Below are 13,990 nucleotides of genomic sequence, written 5' to 3' on the forward strand. Positions count from 1 at the left end.
CTCTCTCTCTCTCTCTCTCTATTCTATAATATCTTGTGTGTGAAAAGTATCTCTCTCCATTAAGTAATCTACTCAATTATCTACTTAGATACGTTATATTTCCTAACAGAGACTCTGAACCGGCTTGCTTAAGTGTCAAGGGCAAGAGAGCATGGCATGTATGGCATGAGTGGCTTTCTCTTGGATCAAGAAAAATACTTTTGCTACAACAATGGAAGTAGAACACTTTAGCTCTCTTTTTGAAGCCTACTCAGCTCCTTCCTCGCTGATGTTTATGTCTTAAAATTCTAGTAGTCTTTGGAGGGACAACTGAGACCAGACCAGCTTCAGCTCCACATCCATCGGCTTCTCGTGCCACACCATGACCAAGCCGATTTTGTGTTACATGTGTTTGGACGTGTCTGATTGAGCCCCTTGCTAGCAAGTCAATGCGCTTTGGGACAATCAGAGTGGAGAGGCAATCCCTTGAGTTGCACAACTGATTAAAGAGAATCAATTTTAGGTCACTATCACACTTCCCCAACTATTCTTCAAAGCTTTGTAAAAGTCATTTCAAGTCCAAGATGCATCCAAGAATCTGGTTATCAATAATGGCTACACTTTCCTCGGCCATGGTGGGTAGCTGGCTTGACATCTCTTGGTACCCCATTGAATCTTGGTTCCCCAACATTGCATCTTGCTCCCTTGCTTGAGCATTGGCCTCCCGCACCACATGGTTGAAGGCATGCATGCTATCAAGAACTGGGAAAATACATAGAAGTTGAGGAAAATGCTTTTGAACTATTGATGCTTTCATTCTGAACCCAGTAAGGACAATCACAATAGCTAGATTGGACGCTCACATGATACCATTGGGAAGGAGATGACATGCTAAGAATTTTGAACAGCAAAGTGCTTTCCTCTATCACTTGAAGGGTGGTAGGATCAGCCTCAAACCTAGCCTCAAACCTTTCAGAATTGCCTCACCACTTGCTAATCTAGATGTGTGCTGCTTGCTTGACCCAACTCAATTAAAACGCGTAGAATCAGCTGCCACAAGTTTAAACACAAGAAATTAGGAGTTGGCATATACAATAGAATACGATGTTACAAACTCCAAAACCAATCAACTCTTACCAATCTCTTGCTTTTGCTTAAAGAACTCAAGCAAGGTTCCTCCGATGTAGGTGCCTGCAATGAATCACCCACAAGTGCATGCAAAAGGACAAGTATCGATCTATTTATCTTTGCATCAAGCAAAGTATACTTGATATAGTGCCATAATCATTCAACCATGTTTGTAGTGTCCACATTCCCATGTACAAATAGATGCCCAAACTTTGGCCACCTTGTTTGCCACATGCATGTGCTGCCACACCAACCGTTTGTCACGTAACGCTGGATGTTTTCATGCGTTGATGTATCTAGCAATTGTCTATATCCCATATTAAAAATCTCCTCAATTGGTGCTTGCATTAGATTTGATAAGTGATTATAGACGTCGGCTTGCTTGTCCTTAGGGACCTATAAAATGATTTCAACAAGTTGGTTATTAATATTGATAGTAGCCCTTGACACACCAAAGGAACCAAAATCTATGCAACAACTACAACAACTGCATACCTACGGCATTAAGTTCTCCACCCATGCCTTCTTGACATGGAACCAGCATAGTAACACATGGCATGCAACTTGTTTTGAGTTGCCGGCTTCATCTTCTCTCTAGCAATGAGGATCCACATTGACCACCATGAGATCACTTCCAGCTCTTGTTGATTCTTGTCAATGACAATAGTTGCAGGACAAATTTTGCCTAGCCTTGCAAATTAGACCAGCTTGAAGGTCAACTCCAAAGCCACTTTTTATTGATTAGTGCCCACATCGCTCGTGCATAACGTTAGCCATATTGGCATCCCTACACCAATTTGGTTGGGCAAGACTGCAACATAAAGCGGTAACCCAAAGTTTTGAATGTGCTATCCACTACCCAAGAGTTATGATGAGAGAAACAAATAGAAATTTCAAGCATGTCCTCATCTTGAATGAAAAGAATAAAGGGTCTCTTGCATTCATCATCTGCCCTCCGGTTGTACGGTTGGACAAATATGACCTACAAGCAAGCGCATGCCCATGAACCAAAAAGCATGAAAACTGTGACTAGATGTTGAGCTTTGAATGGTACCTTCTTCAAATCTTGCAAGCAAAGTGCTTTCATAAGTATTGCAATCCAATAATGCTCTGCATATTCTCCTACAGTAAGGCCAAGAGATGCAACATAATATAGATTTGCAAAGAGTTACTCATAAAATGATACTATTCAACCCTTGAGATGCTTTTGGAGAGAGTGAAATACCTTATGTGCGCATCCGGTGTAGCAACATTCACACTTCTTTTGGTATCATGAAGAACCGATAGATCACACGATCAAGTGAGATGCATGATCCATGTGAAGGTGCTCCTTTGACTTTGACTCTTTTTGCAACATGCCGGCAAGTGCCTATATCCTTCTTGCAACATGCAATTACAGATGGATGCATTGGCAGGTGAAAAAGGTCCACACAAGAGCCAGGTACATGTCCCTCGTGAGTACCTTGGACTTTGATAATCACCTTATCAAATTCTTCAAAGCGTTGGACCACCACCTTGAATCCACATCCCCGCCTTTTGGATTTTCGATCTCGTCGCTTGTCTGTACCTTTTCATTGAATGCTACCCCATCGATGACACATGTATTCTTGCACACACTTGCTTAATCCATGCCTCTTTGTTGATCTGACCAAGACAAACCTTGTCTGATGCTTTATCATGATGTTTACCAATTGTGGCTCCACTTGGGATAGGGTTGTCTCAATCGATGTGCTTGAAGTAGTAATAGACCCAACTACAAGTAGTAACTACAAAGCATGCCAAGAGGAGACATCATGGGAAATAGGTTTCTCTTCCAACAAACAACCACAGGCAATTACCAAATCTCTTATGTAGTCATGAGATATCCCATGTTCTCTCATGTCAATGCACCATTCGTTCTTGATTGCGTTAATAGTGGTAGCCACTCCCAAGTGTTTCTCATCCTTGAGGGACAATGGGCTACACGTACAATGCATGCCCAATCTTCTATGTATGAAATTTTTAGGCTTGATGATTTCATTTGCAAGTAGAGTTGTTGTGAGGTGGTAATTGGGTAGAGGGAGATATCATCTCTCATTCTATTCCACCTCTTTAGACTCATCAAACCTCTCACGTCATGTGCTTTTAGAATTGAAAGCGACATTGTGACTACCCCAGTCAAATTCTTCACCACCATTAAGAAGTACATCTTCTCATCAAATGAGAAGAATGTGTTTGATAAGTATTGTAATGCATCTAAGGAATCCCCCAAGTCCTCAACATTAGGCAATGGATCCATACAAACATCCATCTCATCCCCAAGATTATAGTGTTCCAAAAATCCATATTGATCTAGATCATCATCGCTTGATTCACCCTCCATAGTAGTCACAAAACCAAGGTAATCTTTAAACAAAAGATTGGTTGCATTGTTGGCTTGATGCACCTGCAAGAGCATAACAGTGCCAGCCTAATGATTTTAACCCCTTGCAAGCAACCCAACTAACCCAACTTGCTGATATTAAACATGCACACATTAGTGAGACTTTGGTAGACAAAGAGATTGGCAAAATAGTGGAGACATTAGATGCTTATTGCAATGCACACACGAGGGAGAGACATTTGTAGAAAAAAAGATCAAAATAGAACCTGGTTGACATTCCTGTTGGACTCCAGTGTGTGTAGCCTCATTAAAGGTACTTTTTTCTTTCCCAAGCTGTTCTTTCTCAAACCCTAAACAAGCACCCAGATGGTGCCCCTCCCAAACCCTAAAACTTACTAGCCATTACTGAGGAGCAACAATAGATTTACTGGACAACCCTCTCTTTGACAGGCACACTTTGCATCCAGCCCCATATTTTGCAACAAGCAAGGAGGGTGGTCCTGCACCAAAGCTAGTGCACAACGTTCACAATTTCAAAAATGGGCCCCGCACCCAACGCAAATCCAAATTTTTTTCCAGATCAGCCACGATTTGCATAGCTCAGCCCCGCCATGCCACCTAGCCGCGCCACATCAGCAGGCCTGTCCGCATTTACCAATTTTTTCCAAGTTTACTTTTTATGCTGACGTGGAGCGCCAAGATCCCCTCTCCCTTTGCGCCCAACTTCCCTACCCTTGATCCCATCGCTCGCCCTTCCCTTAAGACCCTGTGGAACTTAGTCCTGAGGGATGTAGATGAACAAAAGGATGTTGGATCAATGGGGCAGTTTGCAAAGACTTTATATTTCTTAGTCGTTTTAATTTCATTGAAATTGCAGAGTGTGTATGCTCACAAAGTAGTGTTTTTTCAAGAAATGAATTTGCAATTAGACTTGCCACTTTACACATGTTCTCTTTGCACAAGTGTATTAACATATCACGATCTTCATCTGTCCCCAAGAAATGACCTTACGTTGTGAATAAGAAATTGTGAAAGCATAATATATTAAACCCATAGCTGATGTATCTATAATTAGAAGGCCTTTTTGAAAATCTACAAGTGACTTGCCCACTATTTGTTGTTTGCTTTCTCTTGTAGTAACACTATGAAGGATGACGACAAGGGCTTTTTTGAATTTGTGGTGGGTAAAAATATTAATAACCTCCATTATTAGACTCATTGATGTACTACAAGCTTTGTACAAAGCATTGAACCTTGCAATGCTTCCAGTTGATCGAGTCTAGTTATGATACAAAGAATAATGAGCCAACAGGTTCTGTTATCAAATTTTTTGAGTACTTCTCAAATAGGGATTCCAAAATGGCAATCATAAATGTCTCGATATTTATGCTCGTTGTAGTATATTATGGAGTGCTAAAAACAATTCTTGATTGAGTAGTCCTCAAATAGGGATTCCAAAATGGCAGTCATAAATGTCTCGATACTTATGCTCGTTTGGAGTATATTATGGAGTGCTAAAAACATTTCTTGATTGAAAGGATTTGCATGAAGACTGTGTTGATGTGTATGTCCATTGGAATACTTAAATTAAGAGCATTGTCCATGATTGTGAAAATCTTGTGTTTTTGTATGTATGTGTGCATGCACCTAAGAGCAAGAGAGAAAGAGAGATCTAAAGTAAGTGAGAGAGAGAGAATAGAGAGAACGAGAGAGACTACTTGCTTGTGTGTGTATATGTATGTGTTTGTGTATTTTTGTGTGTGCGAGGCAAAAACAAAATGCTATACTTGATGCAAGTTGCTGTGATAATTTCTATCAAACAAACACACACACACACACACACACACACACACACACACACACACACACACACACACACACACACACACACACACACACACACACATAATTAGGAAATTGTTGTGTTGTTTTCAAATCACTATAGCATTATTCATGACTATGAAAAATAGTGGGTTTTGTGTGTGCATGGCTTCAGATAATGAGGTAGTCATGTACTTAGAGATAAAGAGAGAGAGATCGAGAGTGTAATCCTTTCAGATCTGAATTGCAACTATAAGGTTATAATGTTTAAACGCACAATCAAAAGTGTGCACATGCATGCTAGAAATTAGTGAAGATGACATGCATGTAGGTCCGATTCAAAGACCTAGATATAACAGACATCCAAATGTACATAGCTAGAAATGATAGGTGATAATCCAAAACACTAAGGTTCAGGCTCATATACCACTACATGCCCGCTTGTGTTAATTTTGAAGCGACCAACACATGAGCTTGCTGCCAGAGTATCTCGTTCCTTTAGCAGTAAAATGGAGTCGTGGTAAATCTTGTTGAAGCTTCTATCCAATGCATGTACCAAATCTACTGTTGTACCAATAAGTTGCACATCAAAAACCTTCTTGTCTTTATCTATGACACATGCTTCCAACTTTGCGATTGTGATTATAGCGGTGTTGTTGTTACACAATTGACAACAAGGTCCTATGCTCGTCCTATACATTTTGTCGACATACATTTTTTACAATGCTTCTCCATTGACACAGTGTTGATATTCACAAATTGTAGGGTACCTACAACTGCACAAGTTCACTTTGTTAGAAAATAAGAAACAAGGTATACAATGCATCACTTTTTCTTACGTAATGTCACCTTTTGATTGTAGCCTAAATTTTCAGTTTGAACTTCAAACACACTAGCAAGCTCCTGCTTGAGCCATGCACTAGGAAGTGGTACCAAAATTGTAATATTTAATATAGACAAAGTGTTGGGTTTTCTGAGAGCCCAACGAACTGCCATAAGGATTCTTCATCCTACCACCCTTTATATAGGCCCTTGGCCATCCAGATTTAGAATCCCTTGTGTCCACACCTAGCAGTCAGCCCTTGGCCTGGGTTTGTGACCCACCTGGGTTTGCCCTTTGCATTACATTACTCCCCCCTTGGAGAAGAGTTTTTGTCCTCAAACACAAAAGTGGTAATAGAAAAAACACTAAATTTTTTTGGCAGTGGCATCCTTCATGGATACACCTGTCCATTTGACCGGGATACAATTCAATAGGAGGTTCAATGAAATCAACACAAGCAACTTGATTTTTCACATTGTTGTCCTTTTGCAACCGTCTTGTGGAACTGGCCCATATAGCGTATAAATGAGTATGCTAAATGAATTATGACAACTAATATGTACCTAAAAGAGTACCTCTCTTCACTTTCCATGAAAGTAATTGGTTGAAGTAATTCATCAGCAAAGTATAAGTCCTTGACTTAATATCATGTTTCATTAATTTACAACCCCACCATAACAGTTGTTGAGAACCTGATTTAAATATGAAGAAGCTAAACTTAGTCGCCAACATGCTTTGTTGTATGATAAGCAAACTCCAACTATAGAGATAACCTTTCCAATTGGATTTCTTGGTGCTAATATACGCGCTTAGCATATCCTTAAGCACAAGATTAGTACTTGCAATTTTTCTATCCTCTCCGAATGACTGGCAGTTGTAACATTTAATGGCCTAGTAACTTGTGTGTAGCAGAAAATAGCATGAACATAGTGAGCATTTCATTAGAATAGATTCCTAATGAGACTAACAAGAGTGCTTGGGTGGAGAAAGAATCAAAAGCATAACACCTACTTAGACAACATGAAAAATACTTCAAAAGAGAGAGAAATTAAGCAATTGACAACAGTTGAGGACTGGATTTGCATGGAGCCGGTCCCCCCTCCAAAAGGCTTTGTATTACGGTTTCTCCCATCAAGAGAGACATTTCACAATACAATTCTTTGTGTTCCTTCAATACTAGCTAGTGCAATGAAGATGGAAACTTCATGCACTAAGCAAAACACTTATCAAACCCAACATCAATTCCCTCACGGTCTTAGACCCAAGACCTCACACACCTTTGAAGATGGTGAGAGCTAGCGGGGTATGAGAGTAGATTGAGAGGAAGAAGGAGTATTCTTACAAGAAAGATGTACATATCCTCACATAATCACTCATATTAGCATAGCTTAGCTTAGTAATTAGCATGGTAGAGGAGATGAGCATGCATTGAAGCTTGGCTCTTGGTTGGATTTGCATCACAAAGCCAAGAGTTGTTGGTGTAGGCCTTCCTTTTCACAAGCTTGGAGTAGGTGATAAGATTTCCATTAAAGCTTGAGAAGGAGAGAGAGTCTTCTTTACTTCACACATGAGATAGTGTGAGTGTGTGTGTGTCAATAATGCCTTGCCAAAAATCAATCCCCTCTCTCTCTTGGTCGACCCCCCTTGCTAATTACTCATGCTAGCATCCTATTGGACCTCCCCAAGCTTAGCCAATGACAATTAAGCAACATAAGTGATAGCCCTCTGACATGTGTCCCTCTTTCCCCTTTTGTGAGAGCTTTAGGTAATTAAATAATTCAACTAAACTCTCATTGGACCCCCTTGCCTCTTGGCCAATATGAATCAGGCAAGCCATTGGGATGCTGAATGCTCATTGGTCCCTCTTTCCCCTTTTGTGAGAGCTTTAGGTAATTAAATAATTCAACTAAACTCTCATTGGACCCCCTTGCCTCCTGGCCAATAGGAATCAGGCAAGCCATTGGGCTGCCGAATGCTCATTGGTCCCCTTGGGAGACTATCAAATAGTCTTCTAGAGAGCTTAATTCTTATTGGTTCTTTTATTAAGTGTTTTTAAATTAATTAAACTAGATTTACTCTAGCCTAATTCTCATTGGTCCACCTCCAAGGCCATCCAATAGGAATTGGGTACACCTTTGTGGGCATCTGGGCTAGGGAGCTAACATGTGTCCCTCATTCCCTTTGTGTAAAGGAAGCTTGTGTGTGTGAGAGAGAGTTTCTCTCTCATCCCCTACTTCTTGGGCTCACCCCTTCTTATGTAGGGCTTGACAAAGACTTTTGGGACACACACAAAGCATCCAATTTCCCCTAAATTTGACTTTTGGACACAACCTTTGAATTTTGGAACCTTAGCATTTTGGAAGTCTTCATGGGCTGAACCTTAAGGTATTTTAAGCCCATTTTGGAAGTCTTAATGGGCTGAACCTTAAGGTATTTTAAGCCCATTGTTGCACATAGCTCTTTTGCATATGACCCCTCCTTTGGATCTCTATTTTCCATCCTTTGGATCCCTGCTGTGGCCGGTCTGCTAACTTAACCAATATTCTAGATTTTTCTCCCCTGGCACTTCCCCATATTAAATGATCAGTTTAACATGTGAATCATTTAGGAGAATTAGATATTGATTATTATGACATTACCTCTCTCTTGAAATCATAGTCGTCCTCGACTATGGTGTAGAGAAGATAAAGCATATTCATGAGTCCTTTTTCTTAGCGGGTAGAGGATCCCTATGTTACCCTACGATATCATTCCACAATGGATGACTAGTCCATTTGGCGCTTGAGAGCTTGAGGCTGCCGAAAGCATGTCTGCACATTAATCCTATCAATCTTCCACAGTAGAGTGGCAAGCTCTACTTGGTGTTCGGGAGACATCGTCTCCGCAAACTTGATCTAAGCATGCATACTATTTCATTTTTGTGCACAATAAAGAAAAAGAGAGTCTTATAAGAAAAAAACTTTGTTCATTTTTAACATTTGTACATTTGCTTACTCTTGGGAAGCATTGTAAGCATTGACTAGATTTAGGTTATCCTTTAATTGTATGCCTTGCATCCATCTAGCATCTTCAAAAGGATAAGTCTTAAACTTAATAAGATATCGTCGGATAGTCTTACCGCCTCTTAGTACCTTGTCTTCATGTCGGAGAATGGACTCGGGCTGCAACACCTCTTCTTGGTCCTCGATCTCCGGTGGGTCTTCATTAGTTGGTTCTTGAGGTGGCTCTCCTTTGTAAGGATTTAGTAGGCACACATGGAAAGCATTGTGTATGAGCCAATGGTTGGGCAACTTGAGTTGATAGGCCATCTCATTGATTGGTCTAAGAATCTGGAAAGGACCATAGTACCTTTTTGCTAACTTAGCATAGTACTTTTGGTGTCCCGTAGGATTCTTGCCCGTCGTGTGCCTTAATCGAGCCTTGGGAAATTCGAGTAAGACCCAATCAATTTCTTTAAAGGCTTGGGCTCTTCTGTGCTTGTTAGCAGCAGCCTTTTGCCTTTGCTGTGAGATAGAGATAGCATCCTTAATCTTTTGGAAAGATTCTTGTATGTCTCGGCTATACTCATCTGCAGCGAAGATCTTCCCGTACCTTAAGTAGCAAGGGACTTTTTGATCTTCCCTCAATTACCTCAAAAGGTGCTTTTCCCGTGGAAGTATGTACAGTGTTATTGTAGACATACTCCACTAAGGGTAAGTACTTCTCCCATTGGGATCTTTGATCTACTTCCGTTACATAGGCTTTTAGTAGATCAAGAATTGTTAGGTTAGCTATTTCACTTTGGCCATCCGTTTGCGGGTGATAGGCCGAAGAGAAGTTTAGCCTTGTTCCTAAATTCTCAAAGAGACCCTTCCAGAAGTTACTGGTCATTCTAGGATCTCTATCCGACACTATGGACATTGGCAAGCCATGGTACTTGAAGATTTGTGAAATGAAGAGGGTTGTCATTTGATGGGCTTTGATAGTCTTTTTGATAGGTATAAAATGAGCTTGTTTACTGAACCTGTCTACTATCGTCCATATTCTCGTATTCCCATGGATAGACTTAGGCAATCCAAAGATAAAATCCATGGATATGCTCTCCCATGGTGAATTAGGGATTGGCAATGGTCGAAGCAATCCAGGTTGCTTCCCTCTATCAAATTTTGTCTTTTGGCATACCACACATTTAAAAACATACTCTTGTATGTTTGCTTTCATGGTAGGCCAATAGAAATATGTTTCAATTCCCTTTAGGGTAGACTGAATCCCTCTATGCCCCGCATAAGGAGGAGCATGAGATTCATACATTACTTTCTCACGTAGTGAGCTAGTAACGCATAGTCTATTGCCGTAGAGAAGATAACCATCTTGTAAAGTAAATGGTTCCTCTTTCTTCTCTAGTGCAAGGGCTGAAATCACATCTCTAAAATCGGGATCAATAGCATACTCATCTATCATAGAAGATAGATCATTGTGAGTTGCTACGGAAACCGCATTCACTCTCGGCCGTCTTGAGAGTGCATCGGTTACTTGATTATGCTTGGCAGCAATGTGAGCAATATGAAAATGAAATTGCAAAAGGAAATTTGCCCACCTCATTTGTTTGTCGGAGATCTTGGTCTGCATCATGAAGTACTTAAGATTTTGGTGATCCATTCGCAGAATGAAAGGAGTCCCCAATAAATAGTGCTTCCATGAGTCTAAGGCATGTAGAACTGCAAGGAGTTCCTTTTCATATATGCCTAGAGCTTGCTCAATAGGGTCGAGCCTTCGACTTTCATAGCCTATGGCGTGCCCTTCTTGAAGCGAAACAGCTCCAAGGCAATCACCACAAGCATCACATTGGACCTCAAATGGCTTTGAGAGATCCGGTAGTGTAAGCACAGGTTGAGATATAAGCTTTTCTTTAAGCTTTTCGAAAGCATTGTTCTCCTTGGCAGACCATGTGTACCTAATGTTTTTCTTTGTTAGATCATGTAATGGTCGTGCTATTAGTGAGAAATTTTCTATTGAGCATCTATAGTATGCGCACATACCTATAAAGCTTCTTAACTCATGAAGATTCCTTGGTTTAGGCCATCCTTTTATTACCTCTAACTTTGATGGATCCATTTGGATGCCATCTTGAGAGATAATGTGACCTAAATACTGAATCTCTTGTAAGAAAAATTCACTTTTATTTCAATTAACATAAAGTTTATTCTCTCTTAGAACTTGAAATATCACCTGGAGGTGTTGCTTGTGTTCGTCTAATGAATTAGAGTAGATGATGATATCATCAAAGAGCACTCCAGTAAAGGTCCGGTGATGCCTCGATAGCTTCTCCATCAAGCGGTTGAATGTGGCTGGTGCATTGGTCAAGCCAAAAGGCATAACAATGTAGTCATAAAGACCAAACGTAGTGCGAAATGCGGTCTTTACAATGTCTTGATCAACTATCCTTATTTGATGATAGCCACTTTTTAGGTCAATCCTATTGAAGTAGGTGGAGCCTTGTAGCTTATCAAATAGGTCTTCTAATCGTGGAATGGGAAACCTATTTTTTATAGTATCCTATTTAGTGCTCTATAGTTGACACACATACGATATGTGCCGTCTTTCTTTTGCACTAGTAGCACAGGAGAACAAAATGGAGATGAGCTAGGCCTAACCATGCCCTTCTCAACTAACTCATGCACTTGCCGCATAATCTCCTCTTGTTGAGCTTGAGAAACTCTATAAGGAGGTTTGTTAGGCGGTGAACTTCCTGGAAGAAGTTCAATTGCATAGTCATCATTGCCTTGTTTAGGAGGTAGCTCACAAGGGATGTCGTCAATAAAGACATCTAGCTTGAAACCCCTTGAGAAAATTGGATAACTCTAATTCCTTTTGATTGTGTATATTTTCTTTTGCTAAAACATTAGGTTCATTTTGAGAATCTTTAAACAAAAATCATGTACACGGAAATAGAGCTCTTTATTGACTTGTTGAAAGGTTGTATACGTACAATGGGTATAGTATTACCCATTTCCTTAGCATCTATATACATATCTTTTTCTGTGAACTTAAAGGAGATTCTCCTTTCAGGGAATTTAACATTGGCAACCATGCGATCAAACCATGGTGCCCTTAGGATTACATCCTCATGCTTGAGAGGAGAGATAAAGAAATCCTCTTTGTCCACATAGCTTTGGATATAGAGCCTCAATTTCCCGATTAAGGGAGTGACTAAAGCTTCTTGCCCCTTTAAAGCACCGTCTGCGGGTAGGACATCTCCCATCTCGTAGGCTTGTATGCCTAGCTTGGTGGCCAACTCTATATTTATAAAATTGTGAGTAGAACCGGGGTCAAAGAGAATAAAAGCATCTTGTTCTCTTACCTTTCCCCAAGCATGGCATAGAGGAGATCCTTTGTGGTGAGTTTCCTCCTCTTGGATTTCGACCAAGGTAGCTCTAGGAGGATCATGGTGGTTGTTCTTTTGGGGACAAGTGCGGTACACATGCCCTTGTTCGTCGCACTTGAAACACCGGTTATCCTTGCGATAACGCTCAAGCTCTTCAGGAGAGAGTTTATTTTTGCCTTTATAAACTCCCTTCTCTTTAGCTTTGTTGGAGTTGCCCTTAGGAGAATTTTGGACATTGTCCTTCCCCTTAGACTCATTGGAACCCTTGTTTTCAGAGGGCTTAGAATTCCTCTTAGCCCTTGTTTAGAAATTGATTCGAGAGGCCACCATAGTATGATGTATTACCGCCGATATGGTCCCTGGCCTTTGGGAGTTGACATACTCCACCATTTCTTCGGTTAAGCCCGCACAAAATTGCTGCTTTTGCTCTCCAAAATCCAACTTTTTGAAGACAGTGGCTTTGAGTTGTAGGTCCCAAAACTTGTCTATATATGTGTGGATGGATTCATAGGGAGAGAGCTTCAAGCTTCGCCATTCAGTGAGTACTTTGTCTTTGGCATCAGTGGCCAAAAACTGCTTCATAATGGAAGCTCTTAAAGCTTTCCATGTTCGTGGAGCTTCACCGTTGGCCCGTAGGCTAGACCACCATGTCTGGCGGACTTTTGAAAGTGCATAGCTACATGGTGTAGCTTAGAGGACGCCGTGAAGCCCTCATCTCCAACCGCCGCATCGAATTGTTGGATAAAGGCCAAGACTTTGTCCGTAGCACCAAAAGTGCCATTGTAGGTAAGGAAAGAGATGCTCTTCCCTCCCTCTTTGAACTTCTTGAGCTTGGATGACCTCTTCCACGCGGCATAGGATTTCCTATGGCCTCTTCTTTTTGATGGTTCAAAGGTTGCACCATCACTTTCTTCAGAAGATGAAGAATTTGAGGAAGATAGAGAAGAGGGTGACCTATTTCTCGTCTTTTTCTTGCCTTGATCTTCGTTGTCTTCACCATCACTTTCATAAGAGGAAGAGGATGAAGAAGATGGAGAAGAGGGTGTCCTCTTTCTCGTCTTTTTCTTCTCTTGCTTTTTGTAATCCCTCTTTGAAGTATGGTGTGGAGAAGTATGCGATGGTCTTCTCCGTTTTGGAGGTGATGGAGAGTGTTTAGCCCGCCGTCTTCGTGGAGCCATCTCCACCGAGGTGGCGGGAGACTCACTTCTTTCTCGTTCGTTTGGTGGAGGCTCTTGAATTGTCCTTTGAGAAGGAGATGAATCATCAAGGAGAAAATTTCTGAGCCCTTCATAGGGATCCTCTTCTTCTTCCCGAATCGAAGAGAGACCTCTTTTGGAAGTCTCACAAGGAGACTTGCTAGGTGTTCTCTCGTCATGGTGGGGAGCTTGAAGAATCCCATGAGCACGAAGCTGCTGTTGCACTTCACTTTGGAGGGATGGATTGCCCATGGCTTGTTGAAGCCTAGAAACAAGATAGTTAACAAGCATCGGGGCATCATTAGTAGCTTGCTCAT

At 41.0% G+C, this 13,990-nt stretch overlaps 2 pseudogenes; both read right to left on the reverse strand.

Annotated features, from left to right (window-relative positions):
• Window positions 1-250: 250 nt before the first annotated feature.
• Window positions 251-869, reverse strand: LOC147461436 (uncharacterized; annotated as a pseudogene).
• A 1,025-nt stretch (window positions 870-1,894) lies between these two features.
• On the reverse strand, window positions 1,895-3,544 carry LOC147461437 (uncharacterized; annotated as a pseudogene).
• Window positions 3,545-13,990: the final 10,446 nt, after the last annotated feature.

The sequence above is a fragment of the Adiantum capillus-veneris genome, chromosome 3 (assembly GCF_014529385.1).
Source record: "Adiantum capillus-veneris isolate H3 chromosome 3, ASM1452938v2, whole genome shotgun sequence".
Lineage (NCBI taxonomy): Eukaryota > Viridiplantae > Streptophyta > Polypodiopsida > Polypodiales > Pteridaceae > Adiantum > Adiantum capillus-veneris.